We start from the raw sequence: 23,377 nt of genomic DNA on the forward strand, positions 1-23,377 counted from the left end.
AAACACAGTGAGGATAACCTGCGTTTGTTGGAGGGATGAGCTCGGTCTTTAAAGGTCCATATTCTCTACTTTCCAGAGTTTTATTTTGTGTCTTGAGGTCCATTCAAAGCTGTGTGTGTGGTGTCATGCACCAAAAACACTCTCAATCCATTTTCATTTTCCAGCATCTCTCTGAGCCTTACCAAGAACAGGCTGTTTCTGTCGCCGTGTCTTTAAGGCTCATTAATATTAACGACCCTCTGTTCCGATTGGCTAACCGTTTCAAGCAGGTAGGGAAAACTCTCCGGTAATAAACAATGACAACCGCTCAACCGCTTTGAAAAAAACACTTTGTTAGTCTATTATTTCTTACAAAAATGATAATGAGCGAACCTTTGTGACGCCACAAAGTTACGGAAGTCCAAACGGCTCGTTTAGAGGCTCGCTTTTCTAATATGGATTGTGTGGATTTAGTTTTGATACTTTCACCATGTTTAGATACACATCCAACTCCTTTATCATCACAGAGGAGAGGGAGTCCTGCTTTACACCATGTGGGACCTTTAAAGACTCTGTCAGATCAGACTCTGCAGCCAGAGAGAGACTGGCTCATCACAGTTGGGAGGTTTAGATGCATGTTCAAGTTTCTTTTATTGGCAAACACACAGGCTGCTAGAATTCATTTTATTATAGATGAAAAATCATCCTTCCTGTCACTTAGGTTGCAAACATTTTTACGTCACACTTCCACCCATCCATCATTGTAGATTAAGTGTTGAATTATTGTCTAAACTGTAAGTGGGGAGTTTATATATATTTTTTCCTTTTGCTAGAGACCCCTGGAACCCCCTGAAGGACCCCCGGGAGTCCTCTGACCCCCTTTGAGAGAAAAACAGACAGAGTAAACAGAAACAGTATTGATACCAGAAATTTTAATACCTAAAAATCTGTTACTGCTACGATACCACAGCAAACAAGAAAAGGGATCAAGCGATGTCAGATGACAGACAAAAAACTATAAAGACAAAAATATTGTATAATAAAGAAGAAACAGGGCATTATAATACAACTTGTCCTGTGCTAGCAGTTCATCAGCTTACCACTCTGAAATAGAGAGATTTGTGCAGTGGTGGGACACTAACCATCTTGTGCTGAATGTGAAGAAGACGGGGAGATGGTGTTTGACCCGAAGGCAGTGGGTGATCTTAGGCCGGTGGCTATCCACAATGTATCCATCACTCAGGTCCTCAGGGTTCATATTGATAATACACTCAGCTGGAGGGTCCATGTTGAAAGTCTCTGCTCTAGACTTCAACAGCGGATGTATTTTTTTTACGTAGATTTAGGGTCTGTGGAGTTGAGCAGAAGTTCATGTTACTATTTTACCATGCAGTATTAGAGAGTATTATAAGATGTAGTGTTACAGCCTGGTATGGTAACTTGACGGTACAGTTGAAATCACAGATCGCTCGTCTGGTACAGACTGCTATGAAAATTATGGGGGTTAAAAAACACTCGTCCCTCCAAACAATTTATGAGCAGTCTGTTATCAGACAGGCACAGAAAATAGTGTCTGATCCAACTCACGTTCTCCACCCAGAGTTCCAGTTCTTACCTTCCTGTAGAAGATTCAGGGTTCCCAAGAGCAGGCTGAACCGTTATAACATTCATTCCTGCCTATGTCCATTAAGCTTCTCAACACTAACATGTAATGTAGATGTTGGCCATGAGGGTTGTGCAATATGTCACCATTGTCAGTAGGTGTGTATGTGTATAGGCAAACTGTTGAATATGTGTATGTGCAAACTGTGTATGTGTATGGAAGCCATGTGTTGTTAAGATGTTGACGTTTTTTACTGTGTAGTGTGTAACTGCAGGACGGAGTCCAGAACAAATTTCCCTACGGGGACATTAAAGTATATCTTATCTCTTATCTTAGTTGTTATAAACAGGCATTTCGATTTAAAAGTCAGGTCAATTTTATTTGTATAGCACATTTCATACACAGGTAAGTTCAATGTGCTTCACAATAAAAGACAAAAATAGTAACAATAAACAGATAAAGAAATACAATGAACATATATAAAGTATTCAACATAAATAAAATAACCTTTCAGCCACACATACAGACATACCCACACACACACTAACAACCAAAAGCCTGAGAAAAAAAGGAAGGTTTTAAGACTGCTTTTAAAACACAGTTAAGACACAGTTGTAGCAGGTCTCAGGTCAGCAGGTAGTTTGTTCCAGACAACAGCACCATAGGGACCAAATGCACCTGCACCTGATTTAGATTTAATTCTAGATACATTTAGAGACATGCCTGATGATCTGAGGGATCTGATTGGTTTATAGCCAGTGAGCAGGTCGGAAATGTGTTTAGGAGCTAAACCATGCAGAGCCTTGTAAACAAGCAGTAATACTTTGAATTTTTGACTAAAAGAAAACACCGATTGCGCTAACCTGAGCAGTTCCAGAGCGTGGGCGCTTTGACCGCAGAGGCGGTCACCTTTCAGTCTGGACCCACGGGCTGCTGGGAGGATCTTAGGCTGCCAATCACATTTGGTGAAACTATCAAACTTCAACATTAAATTTAATCATTTACAAAATTCAAAGTAGGATTGAAATTGCTGTTATCATGAAAAGTAGTATGTTGTTGTACAAGGTTTGATTTAGATGTACTTTGTCCTTACTGGTGGTTGTCTACCAATATTTATTTTGTTTCTTTCAACATTCATCAAAGCTCATGCCGTTGTCTGATGTAACCTGTTTGTTGATATTAAACACATGCAATCCCAAAAGCATTCCCTAAATAAAAACCCACCAGAGTCAGAATTTAGAGCTTTTCAGACTCTGGTTCAGGTGGATTTGTGGATTGGTGCGTCTCCGTCCTGCAGAGCCGTAGTGCTTACTGAGCGCAAAACAAAACCCTTTCATCTGTAAATCTGTCATATGTGGAAAGTGCAGTGGTCATCAGTGGAAGCTGGTCGCCTTTCATCTGAACACATCTGTGTGAGTGAGGAAGTGTGCGGGGGGGGTCAGAGGTCAGAGGTCAGGTCTAGGCTCTCTGTGATCCTCCTGCTCTTCCTGGTTTCAGGGTCGTGTCTGCGCTCTGGCCTTCTGGACAGAGAGTCGACCCGACAGCAGCAGCCTAAAGGTTAGAGAAGTAGCAGAAGGTTGCTGGTTCAAATCCTCATCCTGGCGGGGGAAACAGAATGAGTAATGCTCTCTCCTTTAACACTTAACCTCAACACTTAACCTAGGGTGACCACATTTTCAAACCCCCAAACCGGGACCTTTAAGTGTACCGCACGTTCATGCACGCGCACATGTAAGCGCTTATGCTCGCACCATAGGTGTTTTCATCAGGACGGGGGACAATTATTTCAGCGCTTAGCACACCTAGTGACTGCACCTTTCAACACCATGGACAGAGCCTCAGCAAACGAAAAATGATGTTTTGTCTCCAAAAATCCACCAAAACATTCAGACGCGTGGTGCATTGTTTATGTTTTTTATTAGGTTAGGTAATAATGAGCGGGACAGAACATGATAAACGTCTATGTAAGCACTGCAAACAAGTATAATACTATTATTATTATTTTAATTGTGGTGAAAACCGGGACAATTTGGTAGTGAATGTTGAAAACCGGGACATTTTAGTGTTTTACAGATATTTGTCGGGACTCGGGACACCCATCTTGAAACCGGGATAATCCCGGACAAACCGGGATAATCCCGGACAAACCGGGACGTCCGGTCACCGTAACTTAACCTCAAGTGCTCCAGTGTCGCTGCTGATTAGACAACAGTAGGACCAATGCTGGAAGTAGCTAATTAATTAACCCTAACCCTCACATTACTGTAACTGAGTAGCTTCTTTGTGTACTTGTTCTTTTTTGAGTATTTTTTAAAGTCAGTGATTTTACTTTTACTTAAATCTCTGTGTAACTCTGGTAGTATCTTGGGTTGTGTGTCTTCCTCCATGATAAAACCCCAAAATCAGTGATTCTGTTATCTGTGTTCTGTAGAGGAGATTGGATAATTTTTTTCTCTCTCTCTCTTCCTCTGGTGAAAAAGACTGAACCTTCCCTGAATGAATAGTTGATGAGGCAGGACATCATTTTAATGAAATGGAGATTTATTGATAAATTAGGGAAAAGGAAGGAGGGCTGGGCTGGGGGTCTGAAGACTCTGAAGGAGTTTGGTCTGGAGTTTGTGATGCGGCCAGCAGCCGCTGACGGTTGTGTTGTCCTGGCACCGGAGGGGCGTTTCCACGGCGACTGACCCCCGCCAGAGCCTCGGCAGACCTGGACACAGAGATAGTAGAGAATAGGAAATGTGGAGGAAGGTTGCAGTTGTGGACAAAGAGGGGCATGGTGGTTTATTGGAGCTCATTTACCACAGAACTTGAATGTTTGTCATGGTAATTTGGCTAGTGCAGCATAAAATGGCGATTACAGAATTTTAAGTGTTAGTTGCTATGGTGACAACACAGTCTGGACATTAAGGCTGTAAAGTCTGTCACACTGTGAGAACTGAGCAGATGAGTGTGTTAGCAAACTGTCAAAACTCAACTGGAAGCTAACGTTAGCGACGAGGCTAACGTAGCTTCATCACAGACTGTGCTTCTCTCTCTAGCTCTTCTAGTCAACATTAGCATGTTAGCAATCCATGGCAGCAAGGAGACAGAGAAGCTGCTTTGGTTCTTGCTGTAAAACCTCTCAGCTCAGTGACTTGCTGTCAGGCTTTATACAGAAGCTAGTCCAACGGGTCACAGCAAGATGGCCGCCGCTCCGACCGTCCTGGAAAGTTGATTTGAATGGAAATGACCGATCTATCCATTCAAGTTCTGTGTCATTACTGTTGGACAGGTGATCAGAGGGTTTGGGATCAGGTGAGTGAATAATTACTGTGGGCAGCTGTGGCTGGTTTCAGTGCCATCCTCCTGAATTTCACTTGAACAAAAGTTTAAAACATTTAATCATGCCTGATAGAGACATGTTTGGTAAAGAAATCAGAGCCAGGGAGAAAAGGTAGAAAGTCAGGAGTATTTTTAGATTTGTATTTATAGTGCAAGTAGAGGAGAGAAGGGGAACACACACACACACACACACACACACACACACACACACACACACAGGAGGCAGAGGAGTGTTTCCTGAAGAGATGAGGTTTCAGCCCGGCAGGTAAACCTGAGGCAGAGTGTAAACTCCTCTTGGCGGTGACGAAGGATTTTTGAGCTTGGTATCGGAAGAGCGCTTTTAGCTTTCTTGGCTGGTTGCCGTGGTTTCACCGTTCACTTCCTGCCCCGAGGTTATTAAACCCTGAAACAATAGAGCCAGCGGGACAGGAATGGCAGGCCGGAGGAATGTCATCACGCCCCTGGAGACTTCCTGTGGCACCGACACCGAGCCGCGGCTTTGGGGGGAAGCCAATTAACTCCTGTCTGGACCTTCAGCCTCTAGATATGGACAGCAAGGCACTGCCACTGTAATGATACAAATACTAATAATAATACTGACACAAATATGGATACTAACACTAATACTGATATACACTAACTCTAATACTAACACTATCTCTAATACTAACACTAATACTGATACTAACACTAACTCTAATACTAACACTAACTCATAATACTAACACTAATGCAGATACTAACACTAGCTCTAATACTAACACTAGCTCTAATACTAACACTAACACTGATACTAACACTAATACTGATACTAACACTAACTCTAATACTAACACTAATACTGATACTAACACTAACTCTAATACTAACACTAATACTGATACTAACACTAACTCTAATGCTAATGCTTAAACTAATTCTCATTCTAAAAAGCTGAAACTAATAGTAATAGCTACTAATGATTAAACTAACACTGATACTAATGCTAATACACTAATACTCAGTCTAATGTGGATAGTAATAGTAATACTGATTAAACTAATACTGATGCTAATACTAACACTAACATTTATACTAAAACTAATGTTTAAACTAATACTAATACTTATTCTAATGCTGATAGTAATAGTAATGCTAATTATAATGCTAATACTAATACAAATACCAATGCTCATTTTAATAGTAATGCTAATACTAAGACTAATACTATAACAAATGCTGATGCTAATGCTAATACAACCACTAATGCTAAAGCTAGTACTTATAACTAACGCTAATACTAATGCTCATGCTAATACTAACACTAATGTTAATAGCAATACTTATGCTAATACTAATGCTAATACTAATATTTATGCTAATACTATAACTAATATACTATACCTAATATTTATGAGGTTTGGACCCGCTGACAGCAACGCAGACTGTCTGTGAATGTGATGGATGCCAAATGTCCAATGTGAATACTGTCTAAGGCTAATACCAATACCAACACTTATACTAATGCCAATACTACAGCTACCACTACTAATAATAATAGTAAGAAACTTTGTAAAGTCCTTTTCAAAACACTTACAGAATGCTTTCCAGGCAATAACACTATGATAAATGAAAGCCAATCAGACAAATAAAATGAAGAAATAAAGGAGAATAAGAAAAACAAATTGTGTTAGCCATGCTAATGCAGATTTCCCCTGATGTTAGACCCAGGGGCTTGGTGTAAGTGGAGAAGACAGTCTTTTAAATTCAAAACCACAGCAACATGTTTTATTAACAGTCGGAGCACGTAGGCTTCCTTTTAAACGCTGACAAAAATTGTGAATATGACTGGGTGTGATGTTGACTTCAACTCTCTATGGAAATCAGTTTGAGACAAGATGAAGCCTGAGTGCGGTTCACCGTGTCTTCTTAACTAAAGTGGTTTGTACATTAAGTCCATCAATAAGATATTGATTTTGTTTAGTTTCTTTATAAAAAATCACACGAAAGACTGTTTTCCTCAGAGAATTAATGGATTTCTCTCCGTTTAACTATGGGACTGAACTACTAATGCTTTCAGAAAGCCCACATCAGAAGAACACCAAGAAGACCATTTCATGCACGCACGCACACACACACACACACACACACACACACACACACACACACACAAAACATTCATACGTATCACGAACACACAGAGAGAGAGAGTGGATGTTTGATGTAAAGATAAAGAAAGATAAAGAAACACCTAAGTGGCTGCTCCATAGAAAATGAATGGTACACACGCACACACACACACACACACACACACACACACACACACACACACACACACACCTCTGTCTAATAAATCCCATTGATGTCTCCATTGACAGATGAGTCAGTGTAATCAGCAGCACTGGAGGTGGCAGCTAATCTCGCCTCCAGCTGTCTGGGTCAGTTGTCTGTAAACCCGCAGCACAAGTCCAGCCTGCCTACAACATTATCACTGTTTTCTTCAATCTTTTCAAAATGTCCATCTCTTTTTTTTGCTCGTAGATAAACAACATCAATACACAAAACACGAAGGACCCATTTCACCAGAGAAGAAACGGATAAATAAACCAAGTGCCTTTTCCCTCCTAAGTGGATGTTTAATTCACTCAGATTAAATGAAATGACATTCACCGCCCAGCGTCCCGCGGCGAGCCGTCGTCCGGAGCTGCGGTGACGCTGCAGTGACGGGGTTTGGGTCAATATTGTGGCACCTTGACGATATTTTTTGGTCTCTAATGATTCCCAATGCTGCTGTAAACGTGTCATGTCAATCTGTCTCTCTTAAAAGTGTTCACATAACGTACACTATGCTGCTGGGTGGACACTTCAACACAAAAGCTCTTACAGTACCATGAGTGCATAGACATACAGCCAGTGGGAATTGAACCCCTAACCCTAGCAGTGTTAGTGGTTTGCTTTAGGGAATGAAACCCTGAATCATAGCAGTGTTAGTGCCTTGCTTTAGGGAATTGAACCCCAAATAATGGCAGTGTTAGTGGTGTACTTCAGGGAATTGAACCCCTCACCCTGGCAGTGTTAGTGGTTTGCTTTAGAGAATTGAACCCCAAATCATGGTAGTGTTAGTGCCTTGCTTTAGGGAATTGAACCCCTAACCCTGGCAGCATTAGTGGTTTGCTCTACGGAATTTAAACCCTAATTTTGGCAGCGTTAGTGGTTTGCTTTAGGGAATGGAACCCCTAATTTTGGCAGTATTAGTGGTTTGCTTTAGGGAATTGAACCCCTACCACTGGCAGCGTTAGTGGTTTGCTTTAGAGAATTGAACCTCAAATCATGGCAGTGTTAGTGCCTTGCTTTAGGGAATTGAACCCCTAACCCTGGCAGCATTAGTGGTTTGCTTTAGGGAATTGAACCCCTAACCCTGGCAGTATTAGTGGTTTGCTTTAGGGAATTGAACCCCTAATTTTGGCAGTGTTAGTGGTTTGCTTTAGGGAATTGAACCCCTAACCCTGGCAGTATTAGTGGTTTGCTTTAGGGAATTGAACCCCTAACCCTGGCAGTATTAGTGGTTTGCGTTAGGGAATAGAAACCCTAATTTTGGCAGTATTAGTGGTTTGCTTCAGGGAATTGAACCCCTACCACTGGCAGCGTTAGTGGTTTGCTTTAGGGAATTGAACCCCTAACCCTGGCAGTGTTAGTGCCTTGCTCTACCCGTTAACCTACAAAACCACAGGAGAAGCCGAAACCATGGACTAACAATGCTATATTTCTCTGGAGGGTAGCTTTGCTGTAGTTCCACTTCTTCCAACATGAAGTACCTGGTAGACTTTCACAGTAGCTTCCCCTACACTGTCTAAAACGACTCTCCCCCTCCTCTCTCTCCTCTCCAGTGGTGTTCGTCTGCTGCTCTCCAGACGTCTTCAGGAAGTTGATGGTGAACTTCCGGCGGGAGGGCCTTCCTCAGGAGGAGTACGTCTTCCTCTACATCGACGTGTTCGGAGACAGCCTCAACTCCCAGCACAGGCAGCCGTGGGCCAGGGGGGACGAGGACGACGCCATCGCCAAGGAGGCCTTCCAGGTAACTAGGAAGAGTTCATCTCCAAAACACATGAAGAAATAGCTGAATATGAGCATCAGTCCAGACTTCATTTTGTTCTGCTAGGCTTTCTAAGCATGAGGAACCGCCTCCTTCTCCTTCTACCCATAAACCCTTGCCTTTTCAGGTTGTTTCCTGTAGTTGGTTGGATTACGTTCTCACTCCTATCGAACCGCACCACAGTTCTCGTGTTAGAGGACTGAGATTCTCTGTGCCGTTATTTGGTGCCACCAGAGTTCAAAGGTCATTGTTCTCACCTGGACAAACCAACTGAACTGAAGGAGGAAACACTGCAGAGTTCAGATAAAGCACTCAGAACATGAAGGCTGTGAACGCAGCCTTACTATTAAAATGTCCCATAATTTGGTTTATGCTGTGCTGTCAATCCTTTAGTTCATTTTTGCCTTTTATTAGACAGTTCCAAGGAGAGAGAGACAGGAAAGATTGAGAGAGAGAGGGATGACATGCGACAAAGGTTCTGGGCCGGATCGAGCCCCCAGGACGCCCCCACACTGATTGGATTTTGACAAAACTTGGGGGAATGATGCATCTCACCACTCTGTTCCGGCTTTATCAAAATTATACTGATTGATAACCATTTGATAACCATTAATAACCAGTCATCTCCCATACTGCAAGTTGGAATAACATGAAATTTGGTGTACATATCCAACTGTTCATACTACAAATTCTCCTCCAGGACCATCAGTGTACTAGCCTGATATTCAGACTGAACGTCCATCTGGTTGCACTCCATTATTCAGCCTGAGATTTCCTCCTCGTTAGCCATTTTCTGTGTGGGGGGGATTGATTTTCCCCGAACCAATCACTAGTGACCGACGTATCTGAACCAATCACTAGTGACCGACGTATCTGAACCGATCATTAGTGACCAACATATCTGAACCGATCATTAGTGACCAACTGTCGTATCTGAACCAATCACTAGTGACCGACGTATCTGAACCAATCACTAGTGACCGACTGTCATATCTGAACCAATCACTAGTGACCGACTGTCATATCTGAACCAATCACTAGTGACTGACGCTCTGACGTCACTTCAGTCACATGATGCTGCAGCCAGTCAGCCTCTACAGCCATGATTTACCAACTGACCCAAGAATGTCGTCCACTTTGACAAAAATGTCGTCTTTGCAAAGACAATTTGTTGGTTAAGGAGGTGAATTCAACAAATCTATTCTGCCGAAATACCAATGAAAAACCGTCGCACGAACGGTTCAAATTTTAGTCCCGCCCACAAAGGCGCTGATTGGCTTGATTGTTTATCAGAGTGACAACAAGCCGCTGACGAGGGAAACACCAGACTCTCTGAATCACTCCACAAAATCTGAAGAGTGGAGGGACGACATTCTCAGTCTGGAACCAGGCGATTTCTCCTTTGGCGGAAATTCTCTTTTCTCTTGCCCCCCTCCACAGTGAGGTCAGAGGTCAGGGTCAGCTACAGATTCAGCGTCTTGCTCGATGACACTTCAGCAGAGTGGAGGGTTCGAACCCTCTGGTCTCTGCTCATAACAACAGGTCAAGTTGGCTGCTGTTTTTCTCGCATCACTGAACATCCAACGTCATTCAGTCCCAGAACCTGATTTCCCAGGTTCCTCTGGAGTGTTTACTCTCTCATCTCATCTCCATCTCTTTTATATCCGAAATCCACTGTGTTCTCCACTGACCCCTCGACCCCCCCGCCCCCGCCCCCTCCCCAAGACAATTATTAGCTGCTTTCCCTCTGTTCCCAGTGTTTGTCTGAGGTGTTAGGAGCGCTGTCGGGCAGATGAGACGACAAATTGGCTCTTGTACCTTTTCTCTCCTCCACCCCCCTCTCTCTCTCTCTCTCTCTCCATCTCTCTCTCTCTCTTTCTCTCTGTCATTGCCGTGAAGTACTTTCATTTTCTCTCGCTCGATCCATAGAGAGTTACAGACTGCAGGAGAGAAATGAAGACACACATGCACACACACAAAACTATCAAAGAACTGATTGTCAGTAGTTTCGAGGTTAGAGAGGTTGTGACACTTGTTTGAATCCCCAGACTGGCTGGGAAAATCTAGGTTGGGGAACAAAATTAGAAACACTCCGGCGTCTCACTTCATACGCAAGCGAGAAACCCTGTTAAATATCGCTACCAATTTCACACAAAAGGGGCGGAAAAAGCAAAGGAAATGGACGACCAATCAGAATCGAGCAAAGGAGCTTTTTCCATAGCCTGTTAGCGGACATGCTAACACATCTAACTGCTGTAAACAGCTTCTGTAAAGGCTTCATCTCTGTAATATGATGTCAGCACAAACCTGAGGCAGGACAGAGTCTAAAACCGACATCTGCATTTTAATAACAAACTGTTGTTAAAATATCCAGATACCACACTTTTTTTCTCAATACTGCAAGTGTTGCTGAAATCTCCTTTTCCCCCACTGTTACCTGCCCGCTCCATGCACCTTGTTAGTGGTTGAAGTTGTGCCAGAATACCAGTTCAGCTCCCAGTAGAAGACTATAGTTGTACTGGGCAGCTCCCAGTGTGAATATGTGGAGGTGAATGAATGTGAAGCAGGGTGGAGCTGGAAAAGTGCACGAAGCTCAGAAAAAAACCTAAAGAATGGCGGAGAAAAGTAATGAAAGTAATCAAATCATCTTTTTTTTTTGGAGGATACATGTTCCTTTCCACATCCTTGACTGGGCAGCTCCCAGTGGCCACCAGTAGAAGACTATAGTTGTACTGGGCAGCTTCGAGGTGGAAATGTGTGGAAGTAAATGAAGCCAGAAAAGAACATGGAGCTCAGTAGAACCCTAACGGTTGAGAAAAGTAATGAAAGTAATGAAAACTTTACAATTAAATCCTCTTTCATATTGGAGGATACATCTTCCTTCTCACACCCTTGACTGGTCAGCTCCCAGTGTCCACCAGTAGAAGACTGTTGTACTGGGCAGCTCCCAGTGTGAATATGTGGAGGTGAATGAATGTGAAGCAGGGTGGAGCTGGGAAAGAGCATCGAGCTCAGTAGAACCCTAAAAGATGGTTGAGAAAAGTAATGAAAGTAATAAAATATTCTTTCATATTGGAGGGTACAGGTTCATTTCCACACCCTTGACTGGGCAGCTCCCAGTGGCCACCAGTAGAAGACTGTGGCTGTGCTGGTCAACCTCCAGGTGGAAATGTGTGGAAGTGGATGAATGTGAGGCTGGAAGGTGGAGCTCAGCGAACCCTGCCTGGGTAAATAAAGGTTAAATAAGATGAAGGATGCTGTGATGTGGATGGCTGCTCACAAAGACAAAAGACAACAGAGGAACTGGACTCAAATAACATCTGCCTGTTTACAGAGGCAGCAGGTTCAGAGAGTCCAGGAACGTTCAGCTGCTTTCTCACAGGAAAGGAATCCACTGAGGTTTAGTCTAGATTTACTTTAAATAGATAAGGTAGAGGAGAAGTGAAGCCGTTCATTCCAAAACACCATACATCCGTTTGGGAAAGATTTGCTCCCTTTATTAGTAAATGTTTCACAGATGACTCAAAAACAGAAATACTCTGTAATCGAAGATCTCTCTTAATAGCAGCCAATAATGTGCTTTACCTTCATGCTAGCAATCATTTAGTAAGAGTAGGTATCACTTTTTTCAAGTGGTTGGCATCACATTTTGGAAAAAAAGAGTTTTCGTATACACTGCCCGTCTAAAGTTTGGGGTCACCTTACCTAAAGTATTATTTGATGATTTTCTCTGTTATTTTTCAATGAAGAAGTAAGGAAAAAAAAAATGTCTACACTGCTTTTGTTATACATAAAATATATATTTCCTGATACTTTGGATCTGGAGCTTCATGTTGATCAAAGTGTGTCTTTGGTGTGAAGAAAAGGTTTTTCATGGCAGAGCGTCTCTGACTGTTGGATGAAGAGTTCAGTTCAGCTGCTGAGGAGTTTTTTTGATGACCGTATAGTTTAATTGTTTTAGTGTCAACATCACAGATATGTATGTATGATTTTTTTTCTCAAACTAAGCTTAGTTAGTCTTTAATGGGGTTCAGTTATTGCAAACCGACAAAGAAAACATGCTCATTTATTAAACATTTTCAAAAGCTAGCTGTCCCCAGACTTTTAATGGGCCGTGTATTTAAAACATATAGAACAAAACATACTCTAGCTCCCAGGTTGAAATGTGTGGAACTGTATGAATGTTAAGCAGGATAAACAGGATAAATAAATGTATGTTTTGGATTTTTCTTCGTGTCTCCAGAGTGTGAAGATCCTGACGTACCGAGAGCCTCAGAACCCGGAGTACAGAGAGTTCGTCAGCCACCTGAAGACTGACGCCAAGAGGATGTTCAACTACACTGTGGAGGACTCACTGGTGAGGAGTGTGTGAGTGTGTGTGTGTGTGTGTGTGTGTGTGTGTGTTGGGGGGGGGGGGGGGGTCCACTCCACTCCACATCAACACTTATGTCCTTAAAGGTGAAGTGAAACCAGGGTTTATGATGCAGAGCTGTGAGGTTGGTGGCGAGTCAAACCACTTCTGTGCAGAGTGGACTGGAAATTATTTTACACATCATTAAGCACAAAAGTACAATTTCAGTACTATATACAAACTGGTTGATGCTTCTTTCACCAGGATGACTTACAAGTGCAGTACAATAAGCTTAAATTCATGTTTCATCATTGCAGTGATGTTAATGCATGCTTTGGGTGCAACACTTTGTCCAAAAGCAGACTGTCAAGCACATTTTAAGCAAATTTAAAGCTGCGGTGGGTAAGTTTGAAGAAAAACAGGAAGATGAACGTACTTAAAAAAAAACCTGTAAATTAGGTGTGTTTCCCTCAGCTGGGTTGAAGCAAATTTATCGGCGGAGCTCCATCAGAAAACACTTCAATGAAAAAATTAAATAGTTAATAATTGATTAGTATCTGCCAAGTTGTTTTAGTTCTTTAGTGTCTAAAATGACTAAAACAAATAAAGACTAAAACAAAGAAATACACTTGGCAATATTCTAATACTATACTATTTTCTCTTTAAACAGACCACTTCTGTAGATTAGATCAGATTAGATCAGATCAAATCAGATTAGATTAGATTAGATCAGATCATATTAGATTAGATTAGATGGAACTTTAATGATCTGTGTGAGCTGAGTTGTCACAGCAGCAGATACAGCAAAGGAAAACAAATAGGATTTAATAAGAATGGAGCAAATTAGGTTATTAAACGTAATCCGACCGACAATTTCAATACTGGAAAACATCAAATAAACATATAAATGAAATAATATGAAAATATTATGCAAATTAGCTGTTTTCATTTTGTGAACCGTGTGCAGGTCTGACAGCTGCAGAGCGGCTGGAAGACTGAACCAATTCAATTTAGAGAAGCTAATTTAGTCCGATGATCTTATCCTGTCATTTCATCCTGCACAGAGGTTCAACATGACGCCTGCTGCAAGCGGCTGACACATCACACACACACACACACACATGCACACACACACACACACACACACACACAGATATATGCATACGTACAAACAGAGGCAGTAGTGAGAAAGAGAAAGAAAGCAAGGACAGCAGTCTTCTATTAAAATACATTTTATTTTAAACAAAAACTGTTGACTAGTTCACATGTTTAATCCAGAGGGTGAATACTAGGGATGGGACGATATATCAAAATTCAATATATCTCAATACAAAGTCCATATGTTGTGTCAGGAACATGAATGGTGATATCAGCTCCATGTTATTCTGCTGTCAGGAACATGAATGGTGATATCAGCTCCATGTTATTCTGCTGTAGTAATCACTAATGAGACTCTTGACCATCACAGTTTCACAAGCTCTCCATCCAAATTATATTATTGTCACTTTGTAACAACATTTTTAAATTGTTGTTTACATTCTAGCAGCCAATGGCATCTCTAGAAAGATTTGTGTCTCAGAAATAAACAGAATTCTGCACAGTCAGACTTTGTTGTCACTGAACTTTTATTGATCACATCGTATCCTGGTTGTATTGATCCTGAACCTCAGATCACGTATCTAATCATATTGTGAGATAAAGAGATTGTCCCATCACTAGTGAATACCATTATAAACTTTTTTTTTTTTTTTTCAATTTTCAGTTTTTGGAAGTTCATACTTTGAAATCAATTTCTTCAATTTCTACTCTAGCTAGAAAGTTGCCACAAATCCCAAAATATTTTGAGCTAATTTTGTAGCACAAGAAAATGTGCAAAGAGTCAAGAGGGATAAATACATTCTGTAGCCGCTGTGTCTTAGTTTTCTAAAGCAGAAACACTGAAATGAAGTGAATGTTGCATCATACAGACTCATCCATCCATCAGATCCTCAGATAACACTCTGTTAGTTTTCTCTTAATATGATCACAAGAGCAGAAATGTTGTTTTCTCTCTCAGCTGTATTAAACAAACAAGGAAATGCGGAAAATCAGATTTTGCCAATTTAATGGTCACATCTCCAGTGATGAGGTGTGTGTGTGTGTGTGTGTGTGTGTGTGTGTGTGTGAGGGAAACGGGTCCAGTAGCCCGTGAGTTCGCTCCCTGATGTGATTACACATGAACACAAGTGATTTTTCCCTCTGGTTCCTCAGAGGAAAACAAACAGGGGAATTCATTCAACCTTTATTTATTTCTCGAAGAAATCACTGAGGGCGGCCCTCGTTTACAACGATGTCGAGATTACAAGGATAAAACAAAACAAAGCCAGACAAAACAACAAACCAGACTAAACAGTAAGGGAAGAATAAACAGTTAAAAACAAGTGCATACAGATTGGGGAAGGTTTGTGATCATGTAAATGATCACAAATGAGAGTTACATTTTGATGATTTAACGGTTTGGATATGAAGAGTTTTGTTCCATCGTTTCAAAAAAAGCGACACACACTCTGACGCAAATACTAAATTCAAATAAATAATAAGTAACTTAAGTCCTTGATTAAATTAAAGGCTAAAAGAGACACTTTTATAGACCGGACCTTTGTGATTTTGAAGATATTTAATAATGATTTTTAGTATTTTGGAAATAAAGTCTTCAAATAAACAACAGAACTTTTACTGCAAATTCCAAAGCCCCTCTAATAAAGCCCTGACATAGGTGTGTGTGTGTGTGTGTGTGTGTGTGTGTGTGTGTGTGTGTGTGTGAATGAATGTCTAACACATCAGTGACAGTTAAGATGTCAGGAGTAGAAACAATACACAGAAACCAGGTGTGACCCCTTACAATAAACACACACACACACACACACACACACACACACACACACACACACACAGCATGTGCAGTGGTTTTTCTGAACTTCCTGCTTTAGTTGTCTGGTTTGTCCAGCAGAGAACAGATGACAGGACTGATGCTCACATTCAGCTGTTTCTTCATGTGTTCTGAACTGGTATGAACACCACAGAAGAAGAGACAGACAAGTCCATCATGTTAGATAAAGTTGTGAAAAGACAATTTCAAGCGAACGGGGGGATTCAGGCCTGAACACAGAGCGTCACAGACAGACACGCACTGATACAGTAGAATAGATTCTATTTATTGTTATTTTATTGTGAAAAAAGTTGCATGTTGCAGCTTTAAGACAAACTGCCAACCACCAATTATTACATCTGGGTTAGTGGGCACTTTGACATCCAAACTTGTTATGTGACTCCAGTTTGTCCCTCATCGGTGTGTGTGTGTGTGTGTGTGTGTGTGTGTGTGTGTGTGTGTGTGTGTGTGTGTGTGTGAGAGAGAGAGAGAGAAGGAGGCTGGTTGCCTGGCAGCTTTGTGAAGCCAGTTAATCAGCAGCAGACAGACAGCTGAGGGAAACTAATGTGATTAAACAGACAGAGAGCTCGACACTGCAGTACCCAGCCTGCTGCTCACACACACACACACACACACACACACACACACACATGCAATAGATGAAATAAGATGAAACTTCAGTGATCCCAAGAGAAATTGAGCCGTAACAGGATACATCAAAGAAAAACATAACATAATGAAGAATGGAGCAAACAGAGGGATTTAAAAATAACACAGAGCAGATTCATCAGTCTGTGAGTTTTCAAACTGACAATCACAGAGACTTCAAACCCTCCTGATGTTGAATCAGATGAGATTGGACCGGCTGATTTGAGGATCATCAGCTGATTGGAGTGCCTGCTCTAATGTTTTTTTTATTTTATTTTTTTTGGAAGTCAAGAAGCCTTTACAGATACGATAAGAGCAGATATTCACACCTTTGTTTTTCCATGTTATCCCTCCCCCACCCAGCCATCCCACCCACACGTCAGCAGCCTCATTAAAGGTAATCAGACAGATAACACATAATGACTTCTGTAATTTCCGGGCTTTTTTTTTTTTTTTTTACCTTTAAACCTGCAATAAGCAATATCAGACCTTCTAACCAATCCTGAAGCTAATGTGTGCTATGTGGAGATTTCATTGAGACATAATGATATAAACCAACATCCACACAGCAGCAGCTGTGTTGCTGTTTTCTCCTTTTTTCTAAAGCTTGTTGTCAAATTCTGCTCCTGAACGAAGCTCCTCCCGCTCCGTTCAGCAGATTTTCATTTTTTAAAACTAGCTCGTCTCCTCCCTCGCTGGTTAAAAGCGCCGCTCTCTCCCTCCCACTCCTGAAAAACATTCTCATAATGGTGGAATCGATGAAGCGAGCGAGTAAACTGGTTAAACTAGTAAACTTGTTAAACCAGTAAACTTGTTACACTAGTGAACTTGCTACCTGCCTCTTCACTTGTCATTGTGGGACATGTGACCTTCAGCAGGAGAAAGATCTGTCAAAGTGAGACTGGTAACTGGTGACACTTCTCTGTAGGTACGGTTAGCTTAGCTGTTAGTATTTATGCACGGTGCTTTGCTAGGTTTGTCCTTAGTAGGCCTCCGTAGTGCAGTGGCTTTGCTGTGTGTTACTTAGAAATATGTTGAGGTTTCTGTCGCCCTCTAGTGGTCAGGAAATTTTGCTTATTGCAGCTTTAAAAAGGTGCTGAAAAAGAGCAGCATGCTGCCCAGTACAGCCACAGTCTTCTGCTGCAGGCCGCTGAGCTGCTCCACTGCACCAGTTGACTTGACTTAACTTGATTTGACTTTATTAATTCATACAGTAATGTGTACTGAAAACAGTGCAGATTTTACATTAAAAACACAAAAAATCATAAATCATAAAAACATAAAAAGAGCACATTTGTACACGTGAAGCAAGACAAAGCACAAAAATATAAAGATTAAAAAGAAATTATAAATTCAGCAAAATGGCATCAACAATTTCAAATTGTGCTGATATCTGATTGGTTGGTTGGACAGGATAAATATCAGAGACAAAACCAGTCTGTTGTCACAGCCTGTTACACCTGAGCTCAGAGATTAGCTCGTAGCAAAAAACTGAAGAGAGTAGGCTACACTTAGCTAGGAAATGTAATTTGATTTAAAATGTATAATTAAGTCTGTGTGCATTTGTTATTATCACTTTTTGGTTATTGTTTGTTGTTGTGTTGTGCTGCATTATGGTGGTTTTAGGTTACTTAACATTAGCTAGGTAACACGGCTAAGTTAGCTAACGTTAGCTAGCAAACATGCCGTCCCCGACACAGTGGGGGTTTCTGAGTTGTCAGTCCATAAAGTCTGTGCATTAGTTAGTATCAGTTCATCGTTATTGTTTGTTGTAGTGTTGTTGCACTGCATTAGGAGCTTTGCTGGTGGTGGTTTTAGGCTACTTAGCTAGCTAAGTTAGCTAGCAAGCACACTGTGCCAGGACAGCTGTTGTCTGTAGACTGAAGTTCAGCACACTGATATGAATAAAAAGTTGCCCCCCCCCCAAACCTCTGATTGCCCTTCCAATCAGAACAGTCTAGAACCAGGCGGCGGACATTTTGAGCACTCGTGGGAAAAAGTAGTAGGCTAATGAAGTTTTCATATAAAAATATGAGAAAATAAAAATGCTTAAAGTTTTTGGCCATTTGGTGTAATTATTTTGGCATTTGGTGTATGTTGATATGGAGAATTAGCTAAGAAGTGAGAAAGTCAATTTACATTTCACTGTGATTTTAACTGGATTGCTCACAAAGATTATAAGGATTCCAACATGACAACCTATTTGTTCTTGCCCTCACTGTTTTACACACATGTGCCATACCATCAGTTTGTGAAAATGTTTGGGTCGAGGTTGGACTTGGTCTCCGTCCATCAAATTCTTGCTTAAACTCTCAGATCAACATTAGCAGCAGCAGTAGTGAGGAAGGTAATGATGCATTGATTTTACACTAAGTGCCGGCAAGACGGCCATTACACTTTGTTGTCTGTGGACCCGCCAACCAGCTCTTCCAGTACAGCTGAGTGACATCAATACCAGCTTTTAATGGTCCCTGCTTCAAATGCAATTAAAATGCAATCAGTCTCTCTTTCAGTCTGTAGCAGATCTGCGTCAGAAATAGATAATGTGCTGCTTATTCCAAGGCTTTACATAACTAGAGGGGCAGTCAGCAATTTTCTCTGTATTGTAGTGAGGTAAATTAAGCTGGCGGTCCCATTACTGTGCTGCGCTTAGCAGACGATGCTTACTATGATGTTCTTTCTCTTGCTCTGAATATTATATGATAATCGTCTACCCTGATCCCATGTTCATACTGAGCAGCCTGGTCGATGTGTCGCTCTGTTCTGACTGATTGTGGGCGGGGCCAGAGGCTTCAGTTGCTTCTATGTAAGTCTGCAGCTACAAAGATTTTATCCGGGCAAATTCTATGTTTTTCACTGCTTTTGTATTCATAACGTTACACTGTTTTGAGGAGTTAAAATAGCTAGCTAGCAAGCGCTAATCAAAGATAATCCGAAAAAAATCTGTAAAATGGCTTCAGAGCTTCCCATCGACCCCAACGATGGATCAGCTGTTCTCCAAGCTTCGTTTCTGAGACCTTTCTTCCTGTCGTCTTTAAAATAAAAGCTGTAGAGAACTGAAGCTTTGAATGGCGGGAATCAACTTCTCCTCCGTGTTGAACTGCTGTTCATGAAACTAAATCACATCAGTAGGGAATCATGGAAATGCAGAAAGCTGATTGGCTGTTGACGGCCGATGACGGTGAAAAGTTCAGCGGTGGAGACGAGCTTGTTGAGCGTCACATGGACGCTTTGCAAATAAAGCGATTCAGATCCAGATTTAAAACGCGTGGCAAAGGAAAGGCAAACTTTATTTATTAGCACATTTCATACACAAGGCAAATTCAATAAATAAAACACAAAAAATACATAATTTGTCAGGTAAAATGACATTAAAAAAGAAAGAAAGAAAGATAAAAAATAGGTAAGGATAATAATGAAAAATAGAAATATTAAACAACAGAAATTATAACATTTAGCCAACACTTCACAATGATCAACTCATAAAATGGCATATTAGAAAAGTAAGAAAGATAAAATAGGTAAGGATCATAATAAAAATACATGTTACACCTACATACAAAGATAAAACAAAATAGAGGTAAAAAAAAAAAAAGCCTAAAAGAGCCTGAGTCCAGTGTGTATTGATCTTGTTTTCTGTGTCTTAGTGCCGCTGCTTCCTGTTTCCTGTCTTCCAGATGAACATTATTTCCGGAGGTTTCTACGACGGTCTGATGCTGTACACACACGCTCTGAACGAGACCATGACGGCGTCCGGGGGCCGGCCGCCGGGCAAGACCGTCACCAGGAGGATGTGGAACCGAACCTACCACGGTCAGTCCGCTGCATCTGCCTGTGTGTGTGTGTGTGTGTGTGTGTGTGTGTGTGTATGTGTGTGTGATATTGATCCCAGAGGGGGAAAGTCTTCTTTTCACCCTCCCTGTGTTTTCCAAAGCTCAAGATGACGTCCTCAAACGTCTTGTTTTGTCCACAACCCAAAGATATTCAGTTTACTGTCATAGAGGAGTAAAGAAACCAGAAAATATTCACATTTAAGAAGCTGGAATCAGAGAATTTTGACTTCTTTTTCTTAAAAAATTACTCAAACCGATTCAATCGATTATCAAAATAGTTGGCGATTAATTTAATAGTTGACAACTAATCGATTAATCGTTGCAGCTCTAACACCAGCCCACCAGACACTCACAAAGATGTGCTATAGCATTTGGCTGGTGGTCATGCACCACCATGATGTGTGTGTGTGTGTGTGCGTCTGCTTGAATCTGAAAGTCTGATTGGTGGATTTTCACACAAAGGAGCAGTGATTGGCCAGTTTTGCTGACGTTGTTGTTGCCGACATCTTTAACGTTATGTATTTTCCTACAAAACTGATAGAGCGCACCGTCTCCTCTATATAATACACCTCTCCACCTGCTGCCTGCTCTGCATAGAGCGCATGAAAAATGAGAACTGATCCCAATGCAGACGAAGAGAACACATATAAATACTTATAAATACCAAGTGTAAATGTAAAGGCTGTGACGGATTGTTCTTTATCCAGATAGCAGATCTGGAGTCAGATCACAGTTTAGTACCAGGTGTCAGCTGGTGACATTGTAGAAGAAATTCAGTGTGAAGTCGACTGCTTCCTCTCTGAGAGCCACTGGAGCTTCGGTGGAGAGACGATCTCAGGGAAGAATATTTTACCACTCGTCTTTTCATTTGAGTTTCTGTCGAGCTGAAATGTTCCCAGCAGTCTGTTATTCAAATCTTTTCATCGCCAGAGACACACTTGGCCTGTGCCGACTGTCTGCATGCCTCTCTCTCTGCATCGGTCTGCGTTTCGTTACAGTAAAGATTTCTGCAGAGGTTTATGTCTTATTTTTATTCAACAAAGTAATTTATCTTCAGCCTGCTGGCCTCCTGCCGGCCTGAAACCCCTGATGTCAGAGTCTCAGCGGCTCAACGCTTCAGTCTTCACTATCTGATTAATAAAACACAAACCAGGAACTCAGCCGGACAGATGACATCAACAGCTGAAACGCTTAACGGCAAAAAAAAAAAGTGGAAAGTGCATCTGTCATGCTTTCATAAACCATCACCATCAACAAAACCTTTGTTATTTTGTTTAACCTTCATTTCATGGGGTTTGTCCTGTTGAGACGACAGCAGCAGAGCAACAAGAAACACATTTCATAACTTTTGCCTATATCTTTCATAATAAAAGTGATAGATAATCCCAGAGAGAGTTGGAGAGAAGAGGAGGAGGAGGAGGAGAAATGATGCAATGTGCCAAAAAAAAAATCTCTCCACTTCCTCTCCCTGACTCTTATTTCACTTCTTACTTCACCCACCGTCATTTAAGGCTCACAGGAATATTTGTTCCATCTATTTGTTCCTCTGACCCTTCACCTCCTTACTACTAGTTGCTTATAATGTTACAGATGAAGGAATTGGAGCGTCAACTAAATTGTAAAATGTAAAAATGCGAATGGTTCCAAAACAAATCTCTTTTGGCAGTTGGTTCAATCGTAGATCATTTTGTGCCTGTGTGAACCTTTTTTTTTTTTTTTACAAAAGTAAGCTCAGAAATACAGACATTTCAGAATAGACCAACGCATGGGAAGTCTTAAATACACATTAAGATCCAGTCAAAACCAGCAGTACCCAGCAAAGCAAATTGTCCAAGGCCAGGGCCGGATTAACCCACCACAGGGCCCCTGGGCACCCATGTCCTATTGGGCCCCCCTCCCCCCCAGGTCTGCACCCACACACCGTAACTCAACATACTAGCCTTTTTACAAACAATACAAAAATAAACCTTTTACAGGTTCAAAGTAATCTGAAACTCATTTTTAGCTTTTACTGCTATTCCTTGTTTCTAGAGCTCGCTCAGTTTGAGAGTGATAACATTCATCCAGCCCAAGGCAGGCCCCTTCGTTTACAGGTGGATTGCAGGTTGTGACTGTAAGGAGGCGAGGTGACAGGTGGCGGGAATGAAGCACCAATGTTGAAATTTATTGAAAATATTTGATTATGTCTGTTCCTAGACCCCCACTGCCCCACCAGTATATAATTAGTGCTCTGTATGTTAGTTGGATGATATTCACTAAATTAATAAACATACAATCAATAGGTGGCAGTTTACTATTTGTGGTTGGCGCCTCTATCAATAAAAAATAGAAATCGGCCCCCAATTTCAATAGAGGCTTGTGGCTCGGGCCCCATAATCATTCTAAACTGTGGCCTGCGGTTAAGGACCTGAGGCAGGTCGGTGTGTGTCAGCGTCCCACCTGGCTGCACATTTCAGTTGAAATTAGTGAAATGTTGCAAAATGCATTGAACACGGACGCAGGACTCAGGATGCAGGACTCAGGACTATTTTGGGGCCCCTGGTGGTCCGGGGGCCCGGGGCACGTGCCCTGCGTGCCCGGTCAGTGATACAGGCATGTCCAAGGCACTAAAAATGAAAATGTCTTTATTTCCCATGGAAAGAATAGATTCAAACCACTG

General features: G+C 41.5%; 1 pseudogene across 1 annotated transcript in view; it reads left to right on the top strand.

The window, feature by feature from the left end:
• Positions 1 to 23,377, top strand: part of LOC139922796 (atrial natriuretic peptide receptor 1-like) — an 84,253-nt pseudogene that overhangs the window by 29,051 nt on the left and 31,825 nt on the right. Inside the window, exons 3-5 of the transcript XR_013506900.1 lie at positions 8,773 to 8,960; positions 13,222 to 13,335; positions 20,563 to 20,698. The product of XR_013506900.1 is annotated as an atrial natriuretic peptide receptor 1-like (transcript). The remainder of the gene's footprint in view (positions 1 to 8,772; positions 8,961 to 13,221; positions 13,336 to 20,562; positions 20,699 to 23,377) is intronic.

Source organism: Centroberyx gerrardi, chromosome 12 (genome assembly GCF_048128805.1).
Source record: "Centroberyx gerrardi isolate f3 chromosome 12, fCenGer3.hap1.cur.20231027, whole genome shotgun sequence".
NCBI classification, from domain to species: Eukaryota; Metazoa; Chordata; class Actinopteri; order Beryciformes; family Berycidae; genus Centroberyx; species Centroberyx gerrardi.